Source organism: Tursiops truncatus, chromosome 1 (genome assembly GCF_011762595.2).
Source record: "Tursiops truncatus isolate mTurTru1 chromosome 1, mTurTru1.mat.Y, whole genome shotgun sequence".
NCBI classification, from domain to species: Eukaryota; Metazoa; Chordata; class Mammalia; order Artiodactyla; family Delphinidae; genus Tursiops; species Tursiops truncatus.
Genome location: NC_047034.1, coordinates 52,189,985 through 52,195,984, shown reverse-complemented (window position 1 = coordinate 52,195,984; position 6,000 = coordinate 52,189,985). Strand labels below are relative to the sequence as shown.

Sequence of the window (6,000 nt, the reverse complement as noted above, 5' to 3'; positions counted from 1 at the left end):
AGACATGGAAGCAACTTAAATGTTCATCAACAAATGAATGGATAAAGAAGCTATGGTACATACATATAGTGGGATATTACTCAGCCATTAAAAAGAATGAAATAGTGCCATTTGCAGCAATGTGGATGGACCTGGAGATTATCATACTAAGTAGACAGAGAAAGGCAAATATCATATGATAACGCTTATATGCGGAATCTTAAAAAAATGGTATAAATGAACTTATTTACAAAACAGAAACAGACTCACAGACTTAGAGAATGAACTTATGGTTATCAGGAGGAAAAGGTGAGGGGGAGGGATAAATTGGGAGTCTGGGATTGACATATACACACTGCTATATTTAAAATAGATAACCAACAAGAACCTACTGTAAAATAAATGAATGAATAAATAAAATTTAAAAAGTAAAATCTATACGGATGAACAAAGACTGAAGAATAGCTAGGACACGCCTGTAGAAGAGAAAAATAGAAATATCAAGATGTGTTTAAAAGCTGTGTAAGTAAATTGGTGTGGTATTGAAATTGATAGTTTAACTAAAGGAACAGAATACAGAACTCACAAATAGACCCATGCAAATATGAAAGCTTTATGTATGACTTAGGTGTCACTGCAAATCAATGTGTAAAGACTGAATGAGTCAATCAATACAGGGATTCAAGGCTATTAGGATACATGCATATTCACCTAGAAAAAAAATATGATCCATACCTCATACCATACTTTGACTTACAAAGACTTCAACGTGAAACCCCAAACTTTAAACATTTTAGAACATAGGAGAATAAATTTGTAACTTGGGCTAAAAAGAGTTTCCTAAACAAGACACAAAGAGCAGTAAGCCTATGAAAAATACTGACTTGATCACTTTACAATTAATACCTTCTATTTCAAAAAAATCACAAAGTAAGCAAAAAGGCATATCATAGAGTATAAGCTTATTACAACATATTTAACTGACAAAAGATTAGTATGAAAACATACAAAGTACAACAATATCTTGCAATATCCTGTATATATATGTATGTATATATCCTGCATATATATGTACCATATATATGGTACATATATATATAATATATATGTATATACCAACTCGAAAAATGGGCAAAGGATGTAAAGAGTTATTTTATAGTGGAAGACACCTGAAGGTTAAACATTTGAAAAATGTTCAATGTTATTAGAAATTCTGGAAATGCACACAAATAAACCATATTTTACCCCATCTAGAATGCAAAAATTTACAAGTTTGACAATACCAAGTGATAGCAAGGATGTGAAAGCAAGACCTCTTGTTTTCCACTAATAGAGGTATAAATGTGTGCAACCATGCTGTGAAGCTGAATGAGCTCAAGCTCTATGATATGGCAATTCTACTGGTGGTATATTCTCTAGAGAAACTCACACAGGTATAATACAGCACATGAATAAAAATGTTCAAATCAGTATTATTTGTAACAACAGAAACCTGGATATCAACCAAATGCCAATCAACAGGAGAATGGATTAATAAATTATACAGTTGTCTACCCTTATCCACAGGGGATATGTTCCAAGACCTTGGTGGATGCCTGAGGCCATAGATAGTACTGAACCCTATATAAACTATGTTCTTTCTACATATATACTTTATGATAAAGTTTAATTTGTAAGTTAGGCACAGTAAGAGATTAACAGTAACTAATATTTAAATAGAACAATTAATATACTGTAATAAAAGTAATGTGAATATGGTCTCTCTCTCAATATATCTTAATATACTGTTCTCATCCTTCTTATGATGATGGTGATGTGAGATTATAAAATGTCTGTGTGATGAGACAAAGTGAGGTGAATGACATATGCAATGTAATGTAGCATTTGGCTACTACTGACCTTCTGATGACACCTCAAAAGGAGGAGCATCCTCTTCAGGTGATCCTGGACTACTGAGACGCGATGATGTGGATGGTTGGATGTCAGGAGCAGACAATGTCAATGATTGAGTATCCTCGGTGGGATGAAGCAAGACTGCAAAAGATTTCATCACACTCCTCAGGATGGCGAACAATTTAAAACATAAATTGTATATTTCTGGAATTTTCCATTAAATGTTTTCAGACTGTGGTTGACCACAGGTAACTGAAACTGTAGAAATCAAAACTATGCATAAGGGGAAACACCTGTATGTAAAATATATATAGCAGTAAAAATGGATGAATATATATTTCCTTTAACAAATATATGAAGCATGATCTATATACCAGGAACTGTTCTAAATTATTTCCAAATAGTAACTTGTTTAATTGTTATAAAAATACAGTAAAATAGTGAAGTATTATTACTTCCATTTTGCAGAGGACGACACTGGACACAGAAAGTATGTATAACAAACTAAATTTTAAAAAAAGCAAGTTCAGAAGACTACATACAGAATGATAGTTTATTTTACTAAAACTAAAAACCAAACAATTCTCAAGATTATGTTGTTTAGGGATATATATATGTAAGAAAAAAATTTTCAAAGAAAAAGTGTATTATATGGCCAAAAATTTGGAGAGTAATTAACTCCAGAAGGTTAGCAGGCTTGCAGATGGGAGATAGCTTTGAAAGCATTAGCAATTATCTAGCTTTTATGACAGGTGGTGGATTCATAGTTGATGATTATATCACTGTGCTTCATAGTGATGCATTACGTATAGTTTTGCTTATATTAAAATTATACTTTAAGAAGTTTAGCACCTGCATTTTCTGACATTTAGGTTCACCGTTCAACGGACTATTTTGCTTATTTGCTGGTTTCCAGCTACACTCTTAAGAGGTGGGATTGCTAAATAGTTGCCTTCCAGAGAAGCAAAGCAAAACCATATATTTTTTTCTTTCAGTGTGTGTAGTCATTCTTAAGATAAACCAGGTTCAAATGAATGCTTATAGGAGAATAAATGGTCCAGACCTGATCTTTTCTTTTTAGCACACTAAGTGCAAAAACAATTTGACCACTGAGAAATATAAATAAGCAGCTGCGACATCATCTCTCTCAAACCAATATGCCCACGTTATTGCGAAAGTTGGAATAATAATAGTAATAAAAACAAGAATAACACTCCCAGTTTGAGCTCCAACATGTAAAAAGTTGAGCATTTATCACACTTGTCCTTAAGACAAGATAAACTAAAAATCAATGACTTTTGTTGAACGCATCAGAGAGCTGAGTTTGTAGGGCTAACTGCCAGTCCACAATCTGGACATGCAGCCTCATTCACAGAGACATCCAAGATCTGCTTACCTAGAGCAGAAGCTGCTGGAGCAACTGATGGGAACACTTAAATAGTAATTTTGATGAATTGTTGAGAGTGTGGACTAGCATGAGAGTGAGGAAGTTCTGGAGATCACAGTCTAAGGGGTTCACCACGTGTTCATACATCCCACCATGTTCTCAAAGTAAAGATTCAAGAATACACTTGTGGCTCTGGCAGGGTTGTGGATGGGAGAAAAATCATTGTAAAATGCACTCAGAGCATTCTCCATTGGGAAGACCTACCCTCCAGGGAAAAAGACTTTACCAAATCCTTATCCCAGCTGAGGAAGAACATTTCGCCCACTCTCACCCCCTCTACACTTCCTGTCTCATTTTAAGAGTAAAAGAAACTATACCATTGGGAAAACATTTGTAAGAGCCACAGCCCAGAGCCACAAGCTTAGTAAAAAACTGAGATTTAGTCACAGGATCATAGAATTCTTCTTCTCCCCCACATCTGACCACCGCCCCAGTGGGGATTCAGAGTACAGTGGCTTATAGCTTAAACAGTTGCAAGATATAGACTCTCTCCACAGAAGAATAAGAAGGGCATCCAAAAATCAAGAGGAGTCATGTACCAAAATGTTCATTGCAGCTCTATTTACAATAGCCAGGAGATGGAAACAACCTAAGTGTCCATCATCGGATGAATGGAATAAGAAGATGTGGCACATATATACAATGGAATATTACTCAGCCATAAAAAGAAATGAAATTGAGCTATTTGTAATGAGGCGGATAGACCTAGAGTCTGTCATACAGAGTGAAGTAAGTCAGAAAGAGAGAGACAAATACCGTACGCTAACACATATATATGGAATTTAAGAAAAAAATGTCATGAAGAATCTAGGGGTAAAGCAGGAATAAAGACACAGACCTACTAGAGAATGGACTTGAGGATATGGGGAGGGGGAAGGGTAAGCTGTGACAAAGCGAGAGAGTGGCATGGATATATATACACTACCAAACATAAAATAGATAGCTAGTGGGAAGCAGCCGCATAGCACAGGGAGATCAGCTCGGTGCTTTGTGACCGCCTGGAGGGGTGGGATAGGGAGGGAGGGAGACACAAGCGGGAAGAGATATGGGAACATATGTATATGTATAACTGATTCACTTTGTTATAAAGCAGGAACTAACACACCATTGTAAAGCAATTATACTCCAATAAAGATGTTAAAAAAAATCAAACATGGACACTTTCATGGTGTCCATGGTCTATTGTTTAAAAAGAAAAAACAACTTCAGAAAGTGTTAACCAAGTACAAAAAAAAAAAAGAGAGAGAGAGAGATAATAATAAGGACATCAGAGGAATTTGAAGTCTCTGGCAACTACAGCTCCAGCTAACATTGAACACAAACTTATAGCCAGATTAACACAGATTCTCACATCAGTGTCCTCTATACTTCAACACTGGTTACTTGATACATGTACATCTTTCAACAAAAGATTACAAGGCATGAGGAAGGAAGGAAGGAAGGAAGGAAGGAAGGAAGGAAGGAGGGAGGGAGGGAGGGAGGGAGGGAGGGAGGGAAGAAGGGAGGGAAGAAGAAAACTTTAAAGAGATAAAGCAAGCATCAGAGTTAGACTCAGTTATGACACAGATATCAGAATTACCAGATAGGAAATTTAAAATAACTATGACTACTATATTAAGGGCTCAAATGTAAAAATAAACTGTAGGCAAGAACAGATGGGTAATGTAAGTAGAGTGATGGAAACACTAGGAAAGAATCAAAAGGAAAATGTGAGAAATCAAAAACACTGTAACATAAATAAATAATGCCTTTGATAGGTTTATTAGTAGACTGTACATTGCCAAAGAAAGAATCAGTAAGGTTGAAGATAGGTCAGTAGAAACTTCCCAAACTGAAATACAAAGAAAACAGAACAACAACAACAAAACTTTCTAAGAAATGTGGGACAACTGCAAAAGACATAGCATATGTGTAATGAGAATACAAGGTGAAGGAAGAGAGACGAGAGCAGAAGAAATGTTTGGAGAAATAATGAACTTTCCAAATAAAGACACCAAACCACAGATCAAACCATCTCAGAAGATGCCAAACAGGATAAATAAGTACAACAGCAACAAAACCCACTACACCTAAGCCTGTTATATTCAAACTTCTGTAAACCAAAGACAAATAGGAAATCTTTAAAGAAATCAGAAAATATCACCTTTCCTAAGAATTACAGTGGGCTTCTCATCACAAACCATGCAAGAAGAAGAAAGTGTTGAAAGAAAAAGACACCAACCTAAAATTAAATAGCCAGTGAAACTGTCCTGTAAAAGTAAAGGAGAAATAAAAGCTTATTTTTTTTAATTAAAAAAAAAACAGAGGAAATTCACCTTCAGTACATCTACCCTGCAAGAAATTTTAAAAGTTCTTCAGAGAGAAGAAAAATTATATACATCAAAAAGAAATCTACATAAAGCAATGAAGCACATCAGAAAGGGAATAAATGAAGGTAAAACAAAGTCTATTTTTTGTTCTTAATTGATCTGAAAGTTAACTGCTCAAAGTAATAATACTAACAATAAATTGGGTAATTGTAGCATATGGGTAAGTGAAATGAATGGCAACAATCATAACAGATGGGAGGGAGGAATTGCAAATACTCTGTCACAAGGTATCTACACTACACGTGAAATAGCACGGTGCCACTTGAAAGTGGACTTAGATTAGTTAAAAAATGTATATTGCACAGTCTAGGC

At 35.1% G+C, this 6,000-nt stretch overlaps 1 long non-coding RNA gene across 1 annotated transcript in view; it reads right to left on the bottom strand.

Moving 5' to 3' along the window:
• Positions 1 to 1,878: 1,878 nt before the first annotated feature.
• The window catches only part of LOC109547193 (uncharacterized), a 473,400-nt gene continuing 469,278 nt past the window's right edge, over positions 1,879 to 6,000 (bottom strand). Inside the window, exon 6 of the long non-coding RNA XR_004526090.2 lies at positions 1,879 to 2,013. This is a non-coding gene — a long non-coding RNA (uncharacterized lncRNA). The remainder of the gene's footprint in view (positions 2,014 to 6,000) is intronic.